This window comes from Pipra filicauda, unplaced genomic scaffold (assembly GCF_003945595.2).
Source record: "Pipra filicauda isolate LSUMZ 115617 unplaced genomic scaffold, ASM394559v2 scaffold122_size2191957_pilon, whole genome shotgun sequence".
NCBI lineage: Eukaryota > Metazoa > Chordata > Aves > Passeriformes > Pipridae > Pipra > Pipra filicauda.
In genome coordinates, this window is record NW_024103685.1 from 1,817,628 (window position 1) to 1,843,549 (window position 25,922).

The window sequence follows — 25,922 nt, forward strand, 5'->3', positions numbered from 1 at the left end:
AGTGTCAAGGCATTTTTTGACTCCATCATTTAACAAGCAAGGTATAAATTTCTTTAGACAGAAATTCCCAAATTCTGAGCTGCACTTTAGGTGCTCGTTTCTTCTGTAGCATACTCTTTCCCTAGAGACTAAAAACACTGAAATAAAGCAGAATTATTCAAAAGTAAAATTAAAATACATTGGAGGAGGGGGACATTAAGGGTCTGCACCCTCGCATGGCTGAAAACTAAGCCCCTTGATTAGCAAACATTGCAGTGTGTGCCTTAGGTACTCTGTGTAAGCAGTGTGGATTTACTGAATAGATCATAGTTCAATTCACCTCCAAAATGAATTTTAAAATCAAATAAAGAAGAACTAACTTTTGCAAAATAAGCAGTTTTTTAGAAAATGGCAGATACATTTTACTTTGGATAAGCTTTTATTTCTGAATAAGCCAAGATGCAAGACGTGATAACAACTGCCATGCATTATACAGATAAAAGCCAGTATGTGAGGCACTGCAGCAACCCTTGTAATATACCACAGTTACTCAGACAGAGATTAAAATGTCAATCTCAATTAAACTGAGCTCATTAATTTCCATTAAATATGCCTATTCCTTTCTCTACAAGAATAAGTTATAAATTTCATTTAATCCAAGAGGTATTTCAGACCAAGGAAGTTGACCAGATTTACATTAGACCATGAACACAATCAGAGGCACTAAAGAACCAAGCAAAATCTGCAAATATCTCCTTTCCCTTCTGAGGAACAAATGAGACATCTCCTAAACTTATCTTTTGAAGATCATCCATAAATTGAAAGTACCACTTTAAAATTACTTCTATGAACACTAAATTATGACATAATTTCAAACAAACAGACCAAATCTATACAAAGACCTTTGGAGGTAGTTCTAGATATTGGCCACAGTTTTAGTTGGAGGCTTAGATTCCCATCAGTATTGCCAAGTTTTCCCATGAAAAAACCATGAAAACATGCCATGAAAGGAGCATGTTTATTATTTCACAGGAAACTAAACCAATAAGCTAAAAGCATAAATAATAATTTAAAAAAACCACTTAAATTATTTTTCTGATTTATTAAAAAAAACAACAAAACTTTGTCTTCTCAACTTACTGTATTCTATTTCTCAAAAATTATGTTCATCTTTTCCGCTAATGGGTATATATTTTAAAGGAAATATGCAGTTTGAAGCTAAGGAGTTATATATGGTGATGCACAGCTGGGGAAATGCTAAAGAAAAATCTCCATCTCTTTTCTAATGTGTAGTAACAAATGATACCACGTACGTGAAGCCAGTTTCATCTAGTCTTAGGAAGAAAGAGAACAGCATACCAAAATTGGGCAGAAGTATCTCACTGCGTTTACTTATACCTCACCCATGAATTACATTTTTAAACTAGCACATCTTAAAGAAATATATGAAAGCTTGAATGATTTTGTTGCATTCCACAGTGTTTAACAAATTCATAGATTGATGAAGTGCAATTAATGCAAAACACCGTACAATAAAAATAAGCTAGTTACTTCACGCGATGCAAAAAGGTGTGACAAATTCTCATATAGCATAGGCAAAAGCTTTGGTAGGGCAACAAAAAAACCATATTCTGCATTAGATAGGTATTTCAGTGGAAGAGAAATGAGCAGTGTACACGCAATGGTATCTTCATAGAAATTGCCATTCATGGGTGTCAGTACTGCAACAAAATCCCATGAGCCTGTTTGTGTAAACCATTACACAGGTGGAAACTTATAAGTTATGCTTTCAAAACCAATTCTTTGTTCATTTGTAACTGGATATCTGATGACCTTTGTAGAGATAAGCCTTAAGTTTGAGCTAGCACCAAAATTTCAATTTAGACAACTCTATCAAGCCTGCAGTTTAAATGCATCCTCTCCTATCCTAAACTGGCATATGGCATATGTGAGATTTTTACATGTTTTATATGTTGCCTCAGACTTCTGTGCTTCAGGAGCAAGTGAGGTCGTCCTTGTAGTTTTTAAAGGTTCAGCTATACTAGAAAGCCTTGCACTTCAACTATATCCAGTCTGCTTACAGCTGCAACAGCATTTCTCCTGTCTGCTACCATTTCATCTCCTCAACACACATGGATATTACCAGACTAGGATAATTATGATTATTGTATAAATTAGGCCAGTTTGGAAACTAGAGTGTGGTACATAGTACCACAGAACCATAGTACTACCTATGTCACATTTCATAGAAAAACCCTATTGCAATGATAACAGTATCGATAATTTCACAAGTACATATCAGAATGGATTCTTAGAACATGACATCTGACAGTATTTGATACACCTCCTGCAAACGAAGTATATTGCTCAGATTACATAGCATTTCATATTTGCTCCAACCCAAAATGGGTTCTGCTAATAATAAAAATAAACATTGTTTAAACCAGCTATGCAAGACAAAAGAAGCATTTCACTGTTTACAAAAATAATTTAAACCAATAAATCTTTAGCTCACCTGGTGAAGGTTTTCATTTTTCCAAATGGTAATTATTTAAAACAGAACTTGAAGAAACAGAAAAATTAAAGAGAAAAGGTCCATACCACAGAAAATTCAAACCATGCTAAAGTGGGAGTGTCTTCAAAAAACAATGTTTTTATTCAGGCTGACCTAGTACTGGTACTATAGCCCTATGCTCAAAATAAACTGAACTTCAGTCTGGGTGTTCTTGCCTTACAGTCCATCATGCTTTCAGAGTTCAAAACAGCAAAGTAAAAGATGATTTTAGAAAAGATAAACACTTAAGGCTAATTTATCATGATGCTAAGAAAGAATTAAAACAAAACAAACACCACACCATTCCATTTCAGTTTTTACCCAGATGTTGCAAACCTGAAATATGTAAGCAGTTGGAGCTGCACTAACAATGCTTCTATACCTGGATAGTAAGAGCTTCTAGCTTTTCCTCTTAAGGTTTTTTATATGAATATCAGGTAAAAAATTTTCAGTCCAACATAATAAATTTAATTGGACCCTCTTTCTATAGAGGTGAATTAATTAATTTCTATTGACTCTTACAGAGGAAGAATTCAGCACGTATTTCCCTCAAGCGTGCTTCCGGGAAAGGACTGGGCACAACATTTGTATCAATTCCAGCTTCATTCATCTCAATTAAGCGCCTGATGATGAAAACGATGTTCTACTTCTTACAGATCTATACTGGCACCCCAGAAAATGCTATTCAGTATCCCAAGTGACAAATCGGTATCATTAGGAGCTTCATATGATTATTTTATGACTCTCGTACCACAGATTAGTATTTCTACTTGGCTGTTACCTCTGAAGCAGAGCAGCGTACCAAATGTGAAATGCAATTGCAGGCACCTTCGGCTAAATGCAAATCAAAAATCAGAGTTCAGAAGAGGCATATCAGTAGTTACAATTTCTATTTTTACAGTGGGTAATAAAAGACAACATCCTGAAAAAATTTGAGGATATAAACAAAAGGATATGTTTATAGCACTTAAAGAACGATTTTGGCAAGAGTAGCGTTTTTCTAGACTCAAGGTACAAAGCATCTAGAAGAGACCAAAAACCAGATGAAGATAAGGAAAAACACAGCAGTTACAGGTTTTAGTCAAATGGTTTCTCCATTAGTTGATTCTCACCACAGAAGCAACAAAGACTTTGAATGGATGACTGAGGGCTTCCAGCTCCTCAGTCTTCTCAGACAAGTCTTTTCTCTCTCCTGTTACCTCAGGGAAATGCTAAAAGTGTTTTGCAATCATGTAAAATCATGCATCTCTAAGAAGCAATGAGGCTACAGTGAAGTCTTACAAAAGCAGCTTATAACCCCAAAACTGAACTTAAACTTGAAAGCTGTTTCAGTTTACTTTTCAACTCTTTGTTTCACCCATGAAAGTTTCCACTTGTTGCTTAAAATAGCAGAAGGAACATTTTTGTTTACTTCCACGGAAGAACAAAATCCCTGCAATATCAAGGCAATGAAGAATATATGTACGTGAGAGAGTGGAACAGCTTCTGTGGCCAAATTAGTCAAGCACTTTGTATATGGAATTAAGTATAGCAGGGAGAGCTTCCTGTTGTTCATTTTTTGCCTACTGATAGAAGGGTATTAGTGAATGCAATTTTCATATCCTTGCAAACATTTACATAAAAAGAATAGGACAATTATCTAAGAAATGTAGTTACCGTACCTATACTAACCTCTAAGCATGCATATATGCCCAGACAACTTAGCCTTGACTCATTCCATCATTTTAAATGTAATTATGCAGGACTGTGTGAAAAGAACTCTTTTCTACTCCCACTTGCAGATCACTGTAAGAAAGCTATCATCTGGTCCTACGAGCAAAAAAAATATCTCACATAACTGTATGTGATGACAAGAAGGGAATTTTGACCTTCTGAAGACATATTACATCTTCTGTGCATGAAATTAAAACTGAAGAGCAGTTACCATCTATGGAAGGTCCTGCCAACTCCTGCAATATGAACAAGAATTAGAGGCTGTAGAACTGTGCTTACATACACATACACTTATGTATTTAGTCATTGCTCCTGAGAGAAGCTGCCAGTGAACAACTCCCAAGAATATAACACACAATTACACGTGAAGGGATTTGCATTGTTGCTTTGGGGTTTTTTTAATATTTTTTTGCTGTGGATTTTGTCAGCAAATAATTTGCTTTGCTTTAGGTCTTGTTATGACTCAACTTTAACCCTTTCATGTAGTTTCTTATATAAACACTCAATAATCTCAGAAGTATAAATCTTCTGTCTTTTAAACAAAACTGTGAAGCTAACAGATTTAATTGATTTTGCAATTACTTGGTTTTAACCCAAATTACTACTGTTCAAGATTTTTCTTGATAGCAAAACAGAAACCAAACCGAATTATCTTCTCTCAAGCAAATATTTATACTCAACCAGCAAGGAAAGGGCATGTAAACAGACTTCAGTTTGAAAGAAAAGCCCATGTGCAGAGTTTACAATTGTCACTCAGGCCAAACAGTATCCTCAGAGGCAGTGTGGAATTGAACCCGTGGGTTCAAGCATACATTACTGACTTCCCAAGAAAACACTTAAGTTTACTTGAGACTATACTGTTCTCCTTGGCAGGAGAAGGCTTTGAATGACGAACAAGAACAATGTACACAGAGACTGTCAGTCTCAGCTGCGCTCCTGTCCTTGCTTCACAGACGGCCCACCTAGTCCTGAGGTAGCTCCATTTTATAGCTTTTAGGCAAAGCAGTGGTAACTTCAGTTTACCTGAAAACCCAGAACAAAGCATGACTCTTGGAAGGCTGCTCATTGGTCTGCATAGTGACAGCAGGGGATGCAGCTACAGGACAGCCATCTCCCAAGTCATTCACATGCAACTCTTCCCTTGAGGAGGAGACACAGGCACTGGCCTTGCTGTTGAAGCAACATGACATGATATGAAATACATGGAGAAAGAAAACATCTGACTTGCAATTAAGACAGAAAGAGGGATGCTTGCTAAGAAACACAGAGGACAGTGACAGCTGGAGTTCTTGTTCAGGTATATGCTAGCTGGTTACACAAAGAATAACCATGATCTCCAAGCAGTGCTAACCAGAGGAGTTGTATGTTTGGGGCTGTCTCTAGGGAAATGACTACAACATGTTCAAAACAAAGCATGTGGTGCTACTTTGTATGGCAAACGAGTGATCTATCCTAAGCTAATGATTCCCCCTTCTTATCCAGGGATGAGTTTTACGGATGTGCAGGCATTGAACTAGACTGCTTCTAAGCATTCTTGGTCCAAAGTCTTCTCCTGAGAACACATTTGTTTGCCTGATCAACTTGTATCTTGACCTGCAAAGACATTCCACTCAGCCCTTGGGCTAAAGAGCAAATCTACCCAATCCAAAGAAATTTTTTCACTTTACTTGCTGAGAAAGCAAAACAGCCAATCATCTTTTCTGTTTCCTTTTCAGTATTCAACCCGACTGCTTTCCACAGTTAAAAGTAATCTCATAGCATGAACTATTTCATTTACCCCAAAAGGGGATTAGGACTTCTTGGAAACATTTTCAAAATAAACAGTTTCCTTACCATGCTTAAACAATGATTATTTAAGCAAGGTAGTCAAAATGTCTCAGAGGAGTTGTACTTGTCATTGTACAATTTTCAGCATGATCTACAATATGACCAGCCACCAGTGACCTGTATTAATCACGGGCTAAAGTATAATTAAGGTAAAATTAATGTACTGCAATGCTCTGGCAATTGCTGTTCATGTTTCCACCCTTTCTGCTGGCTTGCCAGACTACTGCACTTCTGGTGGAGAAGTGGTCTGCAACTGAGGCCGAGCACAGGAATTCATTTTGCGCAGAGCAGAAACGTAAACGGACAAAAAAAATTGAATCAATTTTTATGAGCATACAGAGGAATTCTTTCCATCCTGATTATGGCAAGAGCTATTGGGCAGAAGAGCACTGCTAAAACTACCTAATTAAAAATTGCCTGTCAATATGATCAACAGGAGCTAGAAAATTACCTGCTAATGTACTGTCCCTGACTGTAAGGGAGAAAATGTTTCACTTCTTATCTGGTATGTGATTTAAAATACCATGTCATTGTATAAAAAAAAAAAAAAAAGGCTATAATCTTGTAGCATCTACCCTAATCCTGCTTGTCTTCCCCTGTACAAGAGCTTCCAAATGCCTTAGTCCACAAGCACTAATACTCACTCATTTTTTCTTCAACATACATGATTAGCTTCTCTCCTGTGACATGCTTACGGTTCTGCTTGCAGTTCACATTAATGGTGAAACATCTGCTATACTGCCACATAGAAGTATTGACTTAAATTTGTCACTGAAGGATTTTTCAGCAACCCAGTTTGTGGAAATATTTGACTACTACAGCCTTACAGTTTAGCGAGAAATATAAGGCAGCCTCAGAAATAACAAACAGTCTCAAGAAAGAAAGCTTTAACAGATGGCTGGGAATCTGGAAACCCATTTCCAAACTATTTCCTCTAGTTGAAGACCCAGAAAAAAACCACCATCATGTGATCCACCTCACAGTCAAAGTCCTGTGGAATTAACTGCAATAGAATATTGAAAACTTTTGGGTGGAGGGGAGTTTTTTGTTGAAGCAGACAAGCAGCTCCATTTTTCAAGGGATAAAAAATGAAATCCTTTGCACAAATGATTCATTACTAACCAGCAGTTTACAAACTCACAAGCATCTTGAGATGCAGCTGCATCCCACCATGACAGAGTCATTTAAGATTACATACAAAGACTTCCAGGAGCCACATCTTGACATTTCTCCCTCATTGAGAGGTGCCTGTGCAAATGCTTGTACATGTCCAAGTCAGGAACACATGCTAATGAACTATTTCAACACCACCTGCCGTTATCTCACGCCTGCAATTGCCTCCAGGCTCCCAGTACCTCACTATCAGACAACTTGCACTGTCCTGTGGAAATGGAAATTATCTATCTAGATTTTCAAGGCATAATGGTAATGCCAAAGTTTGAAAGCACTGCACTTCAGATCTATGAATGACAGAAACTTAAACTTCAACAATTCCTCCCCACTGACTAGAATCATTATAAACTTTAAACTCTCCTGGGGGGCCAGCCTGCATCTACAGTCAGATAACTGTCCTCATCTCCTTTCTCTGAATTTTAACTAAATAGAGAAGATTAACAGGAACAGCAAAGGGGAAATCCCATAGCACTAACTCAGTGAAAATTAGACAGTATCACGTCCATCTGTCACCTAAGCTAAAGAGTTTAAAAGTTTCCTGAGGTAGTAATATAGCTGTTGTGGAATTAATACGTGCTTGAAAAACCAGATAAGTTCCCTTGACTGTAGCTAGTTGACTAATTTTTAGGCTTTGCCAGAAGAGAAAACAAATTCCTCAGTCCTGAGTTATTTCTTTCAGGTTTTTTATCAAAGTCGTTATGCAATGAAGTCACTTTTGTAGCATCCAAAGTTTTGCACATTTCAGCTCCACTCTCATTACAACAATTTCAAGCAGCTCCTAAAATACAGGATTGGTGGTCAAAGCTTCTAAATATCAACAGGGGAATTCACAAGTCACTAATTATACGCTTGCTTTTCCAATATGGACACTGCAACACTAACACTCAGATGACATTTGCAGTAACTTTCATCTCAGAAAGATCAACAAACACAAACAATACAGAAGGAACCAGAAGTGTATAACACCAAGGGTGTGCAAAAGGAAAATAAAGCAGCTGGTACATGGTCTGCTTAGATAGTGCCTTTTTCTTTTTCTTCAAGAGGCCTAAAGAGCTTCAGCTGTAGTTATCTAAAATTCTCATGGGTGGCAGAAGCTGAGTGAACATCGTAGGTATTCTGTGCAAAGCTGAAGATGACTTTAGAGGAGCTACAAACTGACATAAGTAAATGTGAGCTAATGGAATATGGCTAATTTATAACCACTCTGATGCTAACCCACATTTCTTTACATTAAGCTCCTTGGGATAAAATATCACAATATACTTCTACAGCTGTTTGCACACCATATACAATTACACAAGGAAAAGTAGCCTCTCAGTCAAACATACTGTGCACATTCAACTTTACATCTTCTGGTGTCAGTATGGACTCCTGAACACGACTTCCTTATTTCAATGACCTTTTCTTTGCCTATATCAGAATTTTTTGTTAACTTGATATGACCATTAATTTAGGTAAAGTTCAGCTGGCTAGCAAGCACTCACTAACTATTTTGCTTTAACATAGAGTCATTTAATCCATTTCAAAGCACGCTGCACTACATTACTGCTGAAGCCATTTTCACATATTTTCATGATATCCCAATGACATGACAAAAGCACAAGATTTCACTAAATCCAGAGGTAAAGCCTTGCTACTAAATAATGCAGTCAAACAATCCATTAAAATCATTGAAACTCCAAGTTAAAGCTGTTGAAAATTGCTTACTGACAAGTCACTAGCTACTCATCTTTTTGTTCTATGGATTAGTCAGTTTCTCAGTCACCTCTCAGCTCTGTCCAAATATTGCCAGAAAGATAAAATGCCAAAACACCACAAATCCACCATTAGTCGTATTACTATTACAGCAGTACTATATCAAGGAGCTTTCCCTCTTACAGCCCGGTTCAGAATATGACGTTCTTGCCTTCACACGCACAATACAATTCAGGTTCATTCTGTAGAACCTCAACTCTATCCCGTGGGTGCCATTTCACTCAAGTTTCTCCAATAAAATTCATGTTTTATCCACACAAGATCGATTAACAAGCACAATCAAAACAAAAACTTCCTACCCAAACCTATGAATAACAACCTCTATTCTTATAATTTTGTGCATAATTACCTATTTAGAATATTTATTCCAGTTCCATGATTCTCACAAATAAAAGTCCTAATATATACACAGATCACTTCATCAGAACTGAACTTTTAAATAAAATACACATAACCAAAAATACTTGGAAAAATTATATATAGCTAACCAGCAGAGGGGTGCAAAAAGGACACTAGAAATTCAGGAGGGAAATTATAATCTTCAAATGAAAGGTTCTGGTCTGGTTGTTACTCCGAACTAGGATCAGAGGAAGAATATTTCTTAAGCTTATCTTCACATGAAAATAGCTACACATATTATAGCTTTAATCTCATTTAAATTAATATAATGTAACTGCTGCAAATAGTTTGGGGATATTTATTTCAATTTATTTTGCTTAAGTTGATTAGGACAGGCCTTGTTTTGCACACGTACACTCCACGCACATCATTGGCTAAAACAAGAGCAACTGGCCACATATTTCTAGAATTCACATTTCTGTTTCAATTTACTAGGAGAGGGTAATATCTCTGGTAGAAAAAAAAAATGAAGGATTTTTCAGTTTTCCAGTTTTCATGGTTTAAAAATGTTATAAACAAAACACACAAGTAAAACTGAGCAGAAAAGGTCCCACACTTTTCACTGTCTGAGCTTAAAAAAAAGTAAAAGAAAGTGAAAGACAGGCTGAAGTGAAACTTCAATTTGTCCAAATCCAAAACAAAAAGAAAACCCAACCTGTAGCTTAACAGTGCTAGGTGTCACCCCACATCTTTAAGACAGAAACACAGCCAGATGGTGTATACACACATCTATCAAATGTAAGAACACTTCTATAGTGTTTCCTTTTTATGTTGTAGCTTTTAGACATAACCTCCTGCATGAGCTATCCAAATATGTTAAGTGAACATTTTCTGCATCTATTGATTGCTCTTAATCATTAATAATCCAGGATACTTGGCATCAAAGACTGGGGGAGGGGGAGAGGGGAGGGTGAAGGGAGATATCAGAACTAGAGTTTTCTAGTATACACATTCAGGCCCAAGCATACCTTATCATCTTAACCATCAGAATTCTCAAATTTCTTACAGAAATGTCTCTTTTTAGGACTTCTGCCAAAAACAGTAAGGTAATTATCTTACATTCCCTAAACTGACAATACTAACCTGTAAGTGGCCATGAAGTAGGTGCAGGACTTTCCACAATCCATGTAGAAATTAAATTAATAATTTAACTTTGTAGATTCAACCCAGTTACCAATGAATCCATTACATTTGTTTACCCTGAGATCAGGAGCAGCAGCATTACAAATTGAAAAAAACAAGTGAAAGGCCATCAGAAGTTATTTTTAATATAGTAAAAAATAAATACATAATGAAGGAAAGTAGCTGCTAAAGCTAAAAACAAACACCACCACAGTTTCAAACACACAGTGAATAAAAAAAATAAAAAAATCTGAGTAATTGAAAGAAACAGCCTGGAAATCCGAGTTTTGGTATGTCTAACACTAAGATTCAGAAATGCTCTCCTTAATGGCATTGCAACACCCAATTTCAATCACAATCATAAAGCAGAGTCAAAGTCATGCAAGTCACACAATCATAAAAGGCTGTAACACAAACGTTCTCAGTGTTCTAGTGTTCTTGTTATATAAATCAATACACAAGACAAATAAATTATGACCCATCCAATTACGTAAGCCATATCAAGAAAATGTTACCACCTTATAAAATAAAAAAGATGAGGTTTGGGCTTTGTGGGGTTTTTTGTTTGTTGCTTTGCAGTTTTCAGGTTTTTTGGGGGGTTGGGGGGCTTTTGGGGGGCAGGGGGTTATTGTTGACTGGTTGTTTTTTTTTTTTAAAGGAACCTTTACTCTCCATAACTTCTACAGAAACAGTAATGACAGTGAAATTTTAGCGAAGCAGAAGCAAAACTACAGTTGTTGTAAAAAAAAGTGCATTATTCCTAGAAACAAATAAACCCACCAAACAACAACATATGAAGTGAAATAAGTTGATGATATCTGACACAAAAAAGGACACTGGTCGCCTGTATGACTCACTGTACCACGGAAACTTTCAAACTGATGTAATAAGGATAAGACCTCAGCATGCTAATATTGTCAGGTTGCTAGGTATTAGACATTTAGCTACATTCAAAGTAATCAATATGCTAAAAATTGTTTCAATTCCAATATTCTCTCCTTGAAAACAACATATCCGATCATATTGATATTTGAAATTCCGTTTTCTTAACTTGCAAATATTACAGCAAGTGATAATTGTGTACATGTGCTAAAAGCGTGGGGAAGAAATTAGGAGAAATGAGCTTTTTTGTGTACTATTTTATTTCAAGCAAAGTTCACTTGAGATCATGTTTGGTTTCCTCCTGATTGCTGCTGTCAGCTTACAAGTCACATAGCCTTCATTCTTCTGTTTCAGGCATTTAAAAGCGTGATTTTACCATACCCATAATTCAAGAGCTGATCCTGGCAGCTTACATCAGCAGTAGATTTGCTCACAAGAGCCCTGAAAAGCTTTAGCATGTAATGCTTCATGAAAATTCTGCACTCCAAGTACCTATTTACTGAACCACATTTCTGGATGTCAGACTCAACATGCACTTATTTAAATGAGTTTTTTCCAACCTAATTAAAGAAAGCGTCTAATACAAATCTGTAAAACTAAATCCATGCTTGCTTAGTATTCTTGAAAAAAAAGCATCTTTACAGAATCATCATTTTCATTTAACAACTTAACTCTGTTTTTTGAGGAGGAGGCAGGAGAGAAGACTAATAAACACTAGTAAAAATCATGATATCTGTTCAGCTTCAATATTTTATTCACAGATGGCAATAAATCACAATGAATGCAGAAATTAATATAACAAATGACATTTTTCTTCCCCAAACTGGATGGAAAGGTAAACAGCTTTAAAGCTTGTAAGAACGTGCTTTTAATGATGGATCGCTTGGGTTGTGCTTACGAGAAACATATCTCATATAAAGCATGATCTTCAAAAACATAGTATTGAAAATAAGATTTGAATGAATCCTTCAATTAACTTTTTACCAGTAAAATAAACATCCAATATTTTTAATCACTGGTATGAACCTAAAACTTTGATATCAACACAAAAACTCATCAGTTCCCAAAGAGTTTTTACATTAAAGAAAGTTAAAACAGTTTTGTGTCCAAATTAATATGAATTTGTAACTTAGTTTAAGTTCTATCCAGCTCAAGCTGGAAGTGTTCAAGCCAACATCACTGCAAAAGAAAATTCTAAATTTCTAGAGATTGCAGTAGAAAATTATCACATCTTAGGCAGTTTTTAAAGATTATATATGAAACCTATTGCTGTATTTATAAACATTTTGTTGACCCTGGTTGGATACCAGCTGCCTCCAAAGCTGCTCTATCACTCCCCTCCTCATCTGAACAGGGGAAAGAAAATAAAAGGCTATGGGTGAAGATAAGGGCAGGGAGAGATCACTCACTGATTGCCATGATGGGAAAAACAGACTCCACTTTGGTAATGTTAGAAAATTTGCCCCATCAAAATCAGAGTAGAATAATGAGAAATAAACCCAAATCTTCAAAACACCTTTCCCCCATGAATGGGATCTACAGTCAGTTCATCACACATTGCCTCAATTGCTCCTTCCTCCTCGGGGGGAGAACTCCTCACACTCTTCCCCTTTCCAGCATGGAGTCCCTCCCACTGGAGACAGTCCTCTACCAACTTCTCCAAACACAGTCCTTCCCATGGACTGTAGACCTTCATGAACTGCTTGAGCATGGGTCCCTTGCAGGTCACAAACCTGATCCAGTGTGGGCTCCTCTCTGCACAGGTCCTGTCAGAAGCCTGCTCTAGCACGAGCTTCACAGAGGGTCACAGCCTCCTTCGGGCACCCACCTGCTCCAGCATGGAGTCCTCCACTGGCTGCAGGTGGATCTCTGCTCCACTACGGACCTCCATGAGCTGCAGGACAGCCTACCTCACCACGGTCTTCACCACAGGCTGCTCTGGTGCTTGGAGCACCTCCTCCCACTCCTTCTTCACTGACCTTGGCATCTGCAGAGTTACTGTCGTGTAAAGTAACTTTTTTCCCTTCTTGATGCTACCAGCATCACTGATGGGCTCAGCCTTGACCATCAGTGGGTCTGTTTTGGAGCTGTCTGGCACTGGCTTTATCAAACATTAGAGAAATTTCTAGCAGCTTTACACAGAGGCTGCCCCTGTAGCCCTCCTGCTACCAAAATCTGACCACGCCAACCCAACAAACTTCTTTTCAATCTTGCTTGCACATTTTTGCCTCTTTAGCATTCCCTTCAGCAAACAAACACAGCTTTCATTGAGCTGAGTGAGAATGAAAATTACTGACTCAGTACTGAACAGTATAAACACCGTCTGCTACTTCTGAAAAGTACAGTTCATCTTCACCTTCCACATAGTTGCTTTCACAAAACAACTGAGTTTTTTTGAATGGAGATATTGAATGGGAGGAAAAGTAACAGTCACTTGTATTTTTATTTGGAAGTCTTAGTAGGCACTATGCTTTTCCAGTGAAAACTGCTGTGTGATTGAAAAGGAAAAACCTGACAATCCAAGGCATATATCTATGACTGTCTATCAACAGGAAAGTCAGACACTGTCTTCAGATTTGTTGATATATTCCCATATCACACTGCAGTTTAGCACCAAGGAAAAGGAGAACCAATACATCTGCCTAACACATCATCACTGGTCAGTAGCTACTGAACGGCAGCTTCCAGAAATGGAGTTACAAATTATTCTCATTGCTTTTCTATTTATATTAGTTCCCTTTGCATTGTATAGCATTATTTTTAGCAACTATTTTCTATAGCAAAATCCTTTACTCCTTGAGTTGTAATTCGGTAAGCTTCTCTTCCACACACATTTGCTTCATCTCTTTCATCACCATTTGCTCTGAAGTCATTCTCTTTTAGCCCTTTATTTTTTATACTGCATCCAGACACTAGAGATCAATGGTTTTTGTCTTCCAGAGAAAATCTATGTCTTTTTTAAGAGTGGATTTTTTTTCCATCACTTCCTGCAGGAAATATAAGATAATTTTATACAAAACAATGACCAGAAAAACAATATAAAGACATGTGAAATCAACAACTCTTCACCACAAGCCTCCTTACTAGATCTAAATCTCCCCAAATTTCTCTCAGCAGCTCCAGGCCCAAGATACGACTCCAATTCTCCTTTTTTCCATACCTCCTTAAGAGACACTACTAAACTGACTTTGCTTCTTAGAAGAAGCTTTCTGCGATAGATATTTTAGAACAATGTTTACATACATAAATATTCCAAGGATCATTCGTCTTCCAAGAACGCTGCAAGTAAAAGATACTCAGCATTTCTTCACTATTGATTTTGTAATGCTCTTTTAGCTTTTATTGCAGTATTTTCTTTAGGATTTCCCAGTTAACAAAGCCATATCACTATGCTAATAAAAGGAACAACCAGGAGGTACAAGTGGAAGGGAAATTTAAAGCTTTGACTGCTTGAAAATGGTACCATTTGACATTATGCAGAGAGCTTTGAAGGGTTCTCCAAGAAGACGTGTTCTGACAAGAAAAAATTGCAGAGCTGTGGCCTTCCATGCAATTTCATTTTCAATATTTACGTCCTACCAATTATTACTTGTAAGGTTAACAGTCTGGTCAGAGTAACCACAGAAGGTCTGCTAGGTGTCAGAGGCACTGCATATACGGAAACATATATCAATAATACACAGAAGAGGCAGTCTTGACATCCAGTGAAGCACCATTATGAAGTCATCACTTCTTGAGGTGAAGCAAGAATCCACACAACGACCCTTCCCCCCCAGGAAACTGTCACATCCTTCCCGGGATTTCTGCCACAGGCATGTTCTCCCTAGAATCTAGAATCATGTTATTCCATTTTTTTCTGTGTCTTTTACTGTTCCCTCTTCTTCTTTTCTCTGTCCTGTATGTATGTAAGAGTCACAGGCTCCCACAACACTACCTTCAGACTTCCCTCCTACAGGCACTGCCCCTTCTTTGACTCTTCCTTAATTTACAGTTGTCTTGTTCTTACCCTTCACCTGTCCTTATACTCTGTTCTCACACAATCTTCTTTCAGTGCAATCAACATCCTCAGAAACCTAGCTCCCCCTAAAGATTTATAAGCTTTCACTACCTCAAAATCTATCATGGCCAATAATATCAATCTTGGACTTGCAGTGTAAGATATTTCCCTTTTATTCCAATGTTCCTCAGGTGTTTGGATCTTCCACACCCCTTATGCCTCCTGATGTGCGTGTGCGCATAAATGGATAACTTCCCTTGTCTGCCCGTTATCAAGAGAGATGACAAGGTAAAATGCAAATAGCAATCCATTTCGAGGAAGGAAAAAAAAAAAAAGATGCTGGTGAAAAAGCAGAGATAAAGCACTATCTAATTCTGAGCTCATAAATTTGGATTATTTGCTGTCCAGCTAATCCTGAAACCTGCTTAGGGTTTTCCTGCACATCCACTCTCAGGGCTAAAGGGCAGCTACACTTTGAGTAAGGATGCAGCAGTTTATGTTGAAACATTATTATCAAAGATAAAAATCTGCAGAGTATTCCACAGGGTGATGTATTTTATCTCTGATGAGACACAATGTGCTGTAATTATTTTGTTTGAAACAAGTATGCACTTTCGTATAGGAACTGGAGATGATTAATAAAGATAATTCTGAAAATTTTCAGGTTCTGTTCTTTCATGACAGTTTTGAGTGTTTGTATTACTCCCTTTAAAAGCGCCTTAATCCTTTGAATAGTTCTTACTATTGTGCTTATTACATATTAAGATTGAATTCTCCTACTAATTGTCTGCAGTGAAGTTCAAAAGGATTAGTTGCTATAGCAATACTTCATGTTGATTCAGAAATTAATGATAAAAGAAGTGGCAATTAGTACTATTAATTTTTACTAGAGAAATATGGGAAAGTGCTACAAGGCTGCTGGCCAAAAAAAAAATAAAAAAAAAAATAAAAAACCAAACCAAACAAACAAAAAAAGCAGTATGATTTTGCATAGGTGACCAATATAGAACTTGCAGCCATCAAAGCAAGCATAATGGATATTTCATGCTTCAGTATGTGCAGCATGAGTATTGCTGTCTTAATACCTCAAGACAGACCCAGTCTCTGTTGTGTTTCAGGAATTCCCATAAGATCACAAGGATGTGTCTCCTTTCATACATAATGGCACTCGGTGGGACAAGATCCTCTACATTAGCATAAGGAAGAGAAATTTAATACTTTTCTCTGTAGATTTGACACTGTTCTTTCAGAGTTTTGCAGAGACCTTTCTTTGGCATTTTTAGTGAGTGCAAGTATGTTCATTCAAGACAATGACCTGCTCACTCTCATTCCTGAGTAATAGCCATGAAGCGGATAAGTGTTTTCCAGGTCACACGAAACCGAACGAGGTAATTAATATTCTATAACAACACTACAATTATCTCACCAAATTATTTATTATTTGATTTTGTTGCAGCCCAGTACCTTCTACAAGGTATTTAAGGTTTCAGAGAGAATTTTCCTTTTTTTTAGGCTTGACTTGCTATTTAAATCCCATAAAGGATAGTGTGTCTCTGCAAACCTGTTTAAAGTGTAAGGCTGAAGGAAGTGGAACACTTTCCTACTTCAGTATGTATTTATTAAGATTTTTTTTAATGTACAATTTGACAGCCTTAATAGTGTATTTCCTGCTACTAGAAACCCACATAATTACTGAACTCAAATTTACTTATTTCATAATGAAATGATGGAGGTTTTTTATAAAGTCTTGTGGATGATAGATAGCATCTTTTTCCCCTTCAAAACTGTCATGTTTATATCCTTTAGATGTTATAGCTGATAGCTTCTCAACGTTCCTGCATGAAAGTCTGAGGTTTCTCAAAACCCATTAATCCTAGATGCTGGAAGGATCTTCTGCTTTGGACAAGGACATACAAGAATAAGGAGTCTGCAGGACAATGTATGATGTCACAACTGATGTCACATTTGACCTGAAAAGGGGTCCCTTCATATATCACGTGGAGCCTTAAAGGTCCGTGAAGAACCTTCAGCATCTGGCTCCTAATGCTGTCAAATAAGGCAGTAATGGACAAAATGTTCAACACAAACACAGCTAGAGCTAAGCAGGTAAACCACATTGCACAAAACCCCTTGGCCAACCACTGGCATTGAGATTAGATAATTTTCTTTAACAGAAGTCATGTACATACAGAGACATGCACTAGAAACTCCAAGCACTTTTTTAATCCCTTCCTTCCAAGTTTCTCAGTCCTCTATGAACTTGTTTGTTAGAGATAAACTTCTGACTTTTGTATTACAAGCTTTTGTATGTCACAATTAATCTTTTTCCCATGGAGATATACTGGGAATGCAGAAGGACAGATTATCATCTAAATATGGTGAGAGATTAACCTTACACATCATCACACAGAGTCCTTACCCAGAGGGGGAAAGAAAAAATAACCAGAAATATAGATCATTATAGAGCCCAATTCCATCAACTCTTTTGAATTTAACTGGACAATTCTGAACCCCGTGGTCACATTCACTATGCCCACAAGAACTAGCAGAGCAGCCACAACTTCCTGGAGATCAAGTTTAGGAATAATGCTCACAACAGAGATCGACCAGACGGTTGGTCTGCATGGACTCTGATACTGTGACTATAGTGATGTATTGCACTTGGGTAAATGAACAAAACTTTGAATTTGCTTGCAGGGAAGTGTTCTAAATTAAAAAATGTTAGGTTTTTGTTTATCTTTAGAATGAAAGGACAAAAAACAGAAAAGGAAAGGTAATGGCATTGACAAGTGGCTGCATTTTTGAATAATATCCAGGAAAACACTTTCTGATTATCCATACCCTAGCTATATTATTAAATATTTCTCTATTACTATCTCCATCAAGATTAATTTACAGAAGTATCAAGCTGCCTCTAGCTCTCATTCTAGCAACTGATTATTTATCATTTGTAATATAACTGACATCTTTTGTTTTTCCAAAGATTTTCCAACCACAGAAAAGACCTTGCCTTCAGTTTGCAAATATTTAATAAAGAAATTCACTTAAGCCTACCCTCCTTTACACCAACAGATGCCTGCAGTATGAAACCACACACTTAGAACATGCAAGAGGGTTAATCGTTCTAACACACAGTAACTTCAACATTTGACATTCAGGAGAATGCCTTCTCTTTTTGCCCTCACTGAATCTCCTAATCAGGGTTCCATATACAAGGTTGTGTTACAGTGGCACTCAACCAAGGTACAAGAAGTATGTTGCAGCCTGCTCTTATCCTGTCTTAAAAGAAAAATAAGACAGCTCCTGAGCATGAAGTCGTAGTTTAATCATGGCACACCAGGCTTATACTAGATTTATTTATAACGTTTTGCACCCCAACACCATCAGGTACATAGTTTCGTACATGCTACAACACTGCTGGATGGACTGAGAGGCATAATTTGGGCTTCTAGAGGTGTAGGTGATGGACACTCTCCCAGCATCTCTAACTGACAGCTTCACACATTACAGCAGCCGTGCAGTCTGGCAGAATTTATATTCTTCAATTGAAGACACAGAATGAAGTTACAGGGAATGTAGCAACACTGTTGAATGGATTTGCAAAACAGACTACTTTTGGTGTTACCAGGCTCTTTCTTTTTATTCCAAGCTTACAGATCCATTTAAATATCTGTTACATATTCATAAAATATGGTACTTAAATACAGATAAGAATACTGAGATGGCACTGCATATCCTTCCCCACATATTTTTATCCATACTGTTCCTTATTTTAAAGCTTTATTATATATCTTCACTAAATGAAAATCTGCCATTATAGTATGCGACGCTATTAATATTAGTAAACTGTTCTATCATATTATGTACTAAACTAAGCAACCATGCGTTTACATGCACCGAGCAGAGCTTTCATTGCCTTCAAATATTGCACAAATACTTTGTCTTATCCTCAGAACACCATCTCCTCTTAATGGCAAACAAGCTGTAATATGATAATGAACAATATTAATTAAGGTCATCCAGACCACTCAGACTTTTTCCAAGCATCAAGCACCTTTTGCACCCCTTTCTGAGTCACATAACGCTGCGTAAGCACAGGAATTGTTGGCACAAAGTACACATTTAGGTTGTCTGCTACAATCAAGACAGAGAGAACAGGAGATATGACATATGAACCATAATGCTGTAGTATTCGTGTAGAAGAAATTTTTTACCTTAGTCATCACAAGATTTTCTTTAGCATTTAGGATTTGATCCTGAAAACACTGATAGCACTAAGGCTAAAACCCAAATACTAATGCAAGAAAGGGAGGTTTGAGAGTTTTAAAGCAGTTACTATAGCTTTGGAATGAAGAGTGTAGTAAGTGCAACAATTTTTTACACCAGCTTACAAATTAACCAAGAGATTTTACTCCTTAATACTAATACTTAGAACTGTAATTTAAGGCACCATTGAGCACTGTGTGATGTTTCATATGGTCATGGCTGGTTTTCACTATGAAAACAACTACTGAGGCTGCTACTCTAAAATGTATAAAGCTGTTGGATGCAGACTATATTACTATGAGTAAGATGAATTTTTTTCAGTAACAGAAAGAAAAATGGACTGCACTTGACAATATACAGATATATGATACAAAGTATGCCATTGGTTCCCTCCAGAAAGTTACTATTCATCTACTTGAAAATGAGATGAATTTACACCTCGTGACAGTTTCTGCAATAAATTAGGTTTTATTTCTTTTGAATGAAACATGAAAGGATAAAAAACCGAATTTCTGGGTTTGGTGGCAAAGTGCATCTGGTAGAAGAGGAGAACTTGCAACATGTTTTTATATAGCTGGCAGTAAGTCAGATGAATTTCATACCGGATTATCCCTGGAGCATTTCATTTCTTTGTTACTAAAATCCAGCAAAACTGCTACATTCAAAACAACCCAAGAAAATTGTTTTCAGTGTTTCAGCTCAAGTCAACTGATTCTTGTTTCCTAATGCTGGAGTTACTCTGTTAACATGCACAGGACACCAACGTAAAAACACATTACTCTGAACGAGATTCAGCACTGGAAAAATGTAGTCTTCATAGTGCTCTATGGGGCAATACACATAAAAGCTTCTGGTAATAACAGAACTATATTATTTTTTTTTTTTTAAGAAGAGAGCAAAAAACATGAAAACTTTTTTAGGCACAACATCAGAAAACCCTGCAATACTTCTTTATTGCCACGGAAAATTGCTACTGTATGAGTGACCTGCTTGATTTCAAGCTGAAGCACGTTTCTGAAAGTCACCAAACCAGGCTTCCAACGTGGAAAAAGCAGCGTTTCCTACTGCAGTCCTGGTCCAACACAACTAAGTAAACCAAATACTGCCAGATTAAATATAGAGGCAGGCGAAATAAAATCAATATATCATTCACTAACTTTGAGGTGTATAGGTACATAAACAAAAAAAGAAAAAGTAGTAATATTTCAGTCAATGTAGGATGTAAACACAAAAAAATATATCACTTGGGCAACATCCTCAGGACATATCCTGACTTCTGTTTGCTGTTTTTAAAGTTTCTCAACCTGTGTCAGCAATACTGAAGTTATAGTTCTTCAGTCTGCAACTACTTCTATATATGGTCAGCACAGATATTTGCTGGGATTTGCGTTTTTCCAAAGTAATCCCAGACAATCAGAAACCAGTTAATCAGTAAGAAAACCCGCATGAGTGGATCCATAGCCCTTCACATGAGTCCATTTGGGCTTCTCTGCCCCAAGACTTACACAGCAAATGGAATACTGCTAGTTATGGTTTTAAGTAAATACTCGGGCTCCGCTTCAGACACTCCCGTGGGTGCGCTGGCAGCGCACACCCTACCCCCCGCTACCTTCCCAAACTCCGGCCCGCACCCCGGTGCGCGATCCCCGTTGGATCCAGAAAGGAGCGGACATCGCTCACAGTCGCGGGGACGGTCAGCGGCTGCCCTCGGGGAGGCCGCGCAGCGCTGCGCGCCCCCGCATTGCCCCCGCGGGACCGGCCCGACAGCCGGCGGCACGTCGAGCGCTGCCCCGGGGCTCCGGGGCGAGCCGCCGCAAGACAAGACGCCGCGCTGTGCGGCGGCGGCCCCCGACCTCTCCGACTCAGCGGAAGGGCGAGCCTACGGGCACCTCGCGGCGCTGCTCGAGGGGCGCAGCGCTCCCCGGGAGCGGCAGCTCCGCCGAGCCCCGCGGGGAGCGGGGCAGCCCCGCCGCACTCCGCGGAGCCCTCCGGCGGCCGCCGCCGCTGCGACCGCCTGAGCCCCCCGCCCCGGGAGGGCAGGGAGCAGCGGGCAGGGGGTCCTAAGGCTCCTCACCCACCCCGCCGCAGGGACCGTGTCCCCAACTTTCCCCGCGGGGAGTCCCACCGCGCTGCCGGCCCGGGCGGCACCGCACGCCGCTCCCCACCGCTGGCAACAGCGCACGTAAGAGAGGACAAGCAAACAAAAGCCCCCCAGACCCTCTCGAACCGGCGTTTCTCTTCCTTCCTACCTGCCCGGCTCCCGGCGACCCCACAACGCCCGCTCCGCGCCGAGCGCTCCCCGCGGCACCCAGGTGGCGTTAGGAGTGTGCTTCCCACGGGCGGCGCGCCCCCGGCGGCCGGCACATCCCCCACCGGGCGCCGGCGGGAGGAGGGCGCTCCGCACCCGCCCGCGACACGGACACCGCCACCGACACCGCCGCCGCACCTGTGCCCGGGCAGCGGCACCGCCCCTTCAGTGCCGGCCCCCGGGTGGGCGGGGGCGCGCCGGGACCGCTCGCCCCGCGCCCGCCGCCGCCCTCCCCATGCGGCCGCCACACGAGGGACACCCCGGCCGCGCCGCCGCCGCTCCGCTCATTGGCCCGAGCGCCGTGAGCTCACGGAGCCCGGCCCCGCCCGCCCGCCGCCGACCCCAGCCCGGCCCGGCCCGGCCCGGCGGGTGCCCCGGGGTGGCCCTGCGGGGAACCCGCGGCTACCGGGCGGCACCGCCGTGGCGCGACGTCGGGCGGCCCGACGGCCCGCGGCGGCTCTGAGCTGGTGGGACACTGGTGGGGACGAGCCGGCGGGGGTCTGTCCGCAGCCTTTGCCTCGGGGTGCGGGGAGTTAAAAGCAGAGGGCTGCCAAAGCCATCCCTTGCAAACAGCCTGCGAAGTAGCAGGGACTCACAGAAAATGAGATTATGTGGGAAAACCTTCTGTCAGTCTGCCATGGTTTCTTCTCTCTTTTTTTTTCTCCTTTTTTTTTCTTTCTCTATTCCCCCCTCCCCTTTTTAAATCTGATTTTATTGGCTTTAATTGAGATATATGAGCACCTACTGCTTGAAGACTGTGGTCCTATTTGTGGAGAGTAAATCGTTTCCCATTGCATATTAAATATGCCTCTTAATGAGGCATATAACATCAACCAAATGACGTATCATTATATAGCTCCATAACATGTATTAATATGGTATTTATTCATTACTATCAACTTTTCGAAAGGCCTGCTTAAAATATTCTCCCCTCTCAGCTAATCAAGATATGCTACAAACTCACAGGAACCCAAATAATTTATTAATATATGCTTATACTCAATTAAAATATGTTGTATCAGAAGAACATAAGAAATCTGCATTTTAAAAGATCCTGTAAAAGTATGTTATAAATTATTGCATCAAACTGAGGTGTCTCACACTGTCGTGTTTCTTCTGTTGTAAAAGATTAATAAATTTAGCTTGAAATTATTCAACACAAAGAAAGTTCAGCACTTAGCACTTGTTTTTGTGGGCTGCATTCCTCGCCACCAAGTTGCTATGGCATAAAGGAGCAGGATGTGTTCTGCTTGCCTGCTTGTGTATTTCTTGGCTACATGTAAGAGAAAAGTTTACAAAGTAGTGCTCTGGAGAATATAAACAAAACAGCAGTATATCCTTTCAAGGGCACCAATCCTCCATTAATCTTACAAATAATATTGTTTCAATTATCTACTACCTTCAGAATGAAATTTTAAAAACTTGGAGGTCCATCTTGCACCTCATGTATTCAGGATTACCTGCCCACTATGCCCTGACACCAGGGTTTTCACAGAACATGCCATGGGATCCTTAGTGACAAATGGTTATGACCAAAGACTGTGAAAGAATATATAGAAATTTAGGTACTAAATTTTCAACACTTAGAAAGAAAAATTGTTAGTTTGCTGGTTTTAAATTAATTCAATGAGTAATTCACAACACTCTAAAAAATACCAGTGGGATGAAAAAGCAAAAACTGAAAACTATTTACATATAAAAAAAATTAAAGAATTTCGGTGTGCAAAGATTCCTCTGCTTTTGAGCTGTGGGTGTATTTCTTTACTGCCCACCTATGCTTGTCCTTTTATTTTGCATCTCAAAATAGCATCAGAAATAGAACCATACCCTGCACTACTAAGCTGGGGTTTTGGTGCAGCCGCAAAAACCCATGACTGAGTTGTCTCAGGTGACCACTCACAGTGCAGTTGTCCTTGGTGTTTCTGCGCCTCAGCTGCCGAGGGCTCAGCACCCCTACATGTCAGAGATGAGCTCACAGGGTGCAGCCCTGGCTTTAAGATTATATTAGAAATAGTGTACTTTTTTTTATGCCACTGAGGATGTAGCTGCAAATTTGACTCTTTTGCTTTTTGTCACTTGTATTTGTGTAAGCGCTTCCCAGTTGTGAGCACAAAAAATATAGCTGCAATGATCTCAGGTTGAGGTGAAAAATATTATTAACATATAGACCACTCATATGGGGGAGAAAAAAAACCTCCAAATGGTAAGTTACAGTATGATTAGACCAGGGTCAAAAAATACATAGCTTTGTGTCTACCACAACCTCATTAATTTCTGAGATTGTGGCAAAACTCATCTATGTACATAATGCAGAATGTATTTTAGAAAATACATTCTTAAGATTCAAAGCAAGCTGAGATCAGCTTGGCTTTGAATTTGCCATGTTTTAAGACACGTATCAATACTTTATAAGTCAGGGCTCAGTTGCCTAGTAAAATTGTGTAACATAAATATATTTAACCTTGAGTCATGCAAAATGAGTCTTTAAAGCAAGCGTATACACACAAAAATCAATGATCCTAGAAAACACATATAGGATAATGTTTTGTATAAAGAAGTAAGTGTCAAGGCAGCAAGGAAGTGTTTAGAGAAGCCTAAGGTATGGGAATAAATCTTTCAGGGCCACTGCTAAATAACACCCTTTACAGAAAATATCCATTGACTTTAACAAGATCTTTGACTGAGAAGAGATCGGAGGTTCAAACCTGAACAATACAGCTCCTAGGTATAATATAGGGCTTTACAATATATTCCTAAGAAGGGACAGAGGTGAAGATATATTAGAATACTGTTGGTTTTTTGGTGTGTGGTTTTTATTTTGGTTTTTTGGGCTTTTTTTTTTGGTTGTTTGGTTTGTATGTGTTTTTAACTAGGAAACATTAATTGATTATTTTTATGAATAAGAAGCAAATCTGGCATCATAAGTTGCACATCTCTCAAATCTTAACTTATTTCTCCTCTCACTGAGCAATATAGAACTTAACTGCCATGTGGGATGCCCCTGTAGGATCAAGACCAAGTCACCAGGAGCATTCCAGCCCTCACAGAGAACAGCACTACAAGAAAGGCGGGGATATACAAGTGAGCACCATGCAGTTGGACAACTGGACAAGCGATGCACAATATACACTTTTTGTTGAGGACCACTGAATTTGCATCCATGTCTTTGTTGATATTGCTTCTGCATCCTTGACTTACTGTTCTTTTTCTGCCTCTGTTCATGGCACTGCAGTTCCCAGAGTATGTGCAGTCATCTTCTGGATACACTGTGGTTGTGTTATTTGCAGCTAAGACACAAACAAGCTCATTTAGAAATCAACTCAGTTATCTCTGTTGAGCACTCCTTAAAGTTATCCTTGAAGGACCTTCTTGGACAACACCACTTCCTTGCCTGTGATCTCATTTGTCACATAGAATCAGGAATCATGTAGTTTCATTCAGAAGATCATATGATTAAGATCATCTTTTACATTTTGCTCCTGTCCTTTTTGCTCTTCTGGAACAGCAGATCCTCATGTCTGTAATAGCTAGGAACTTCTAATTTTAAGCCTCAATTTATTTCTGAGTACTTTATTCCCATTCCTCTTGTCTGACAATAGTAGCCTTGACTTGAGCTAGCTCACCATTCTCCTGTGTTTTAATATCTTTATAATGTGCCCTCCCTACTTTTGCTATTCTAAACCTGTGCTTTCATAGTTCTGTTTTTTAAATTGGGTTCTCCACTTTTCTGCTTCCCCAAGCTGCGTTGGTGTATCATCTTTGTTTCTGAGTTGAGTTTCCTTCAATATATATGAAATTATATACCAGTTTTAGACAAGGTACTAAATACAGCCAGCTAGAAAGAGCTCAGAAGCGGTGAGAGTGCCCTGAAATGTAAGCCATTGTCCACTTTGCTGCTTTCACTGCTACATCACATTTCTGGCTAATAGTTACCTTGTGGCCAACAT

General features: G+C 39.2%; 1 protein-coding gene and 1 long non-coding RNA gene across 2 annotated transcripts in view; one reads left to right on the forward strand and one right to left on the reverse strand.

The window, feature by feature from the left end:
- Positions 1–22,094, reverse strand: part of CHRM3 (cholinergic receptor muscarinic 3) — a 281,903-nt gene extending 259,809 nt beyond the window's left edge. The window contains exon 1 of the mRNA XM_039388797.1: positions 21,917–22,094. The gene's annotated coding sequence lies outside the window, so the exon portion shown is untranslated. The remainder of the gene's footprint in view (positions 1–21,916) is intronic.
- LOC120324754 lies at positions 16,693–18,970 on the forward strand. The gene is made up of 3 exons (XR_005566285.1): positions 16,693–16,789; positions 17,279–17,507; positions 18,912–18,970. It is a non-coding gene; the product is annotated as an uncharacterized LOC120324754 (long non-coding RNA).
- Positions 22,095–25,922: the final 3,828 nt, after the last annotated feature.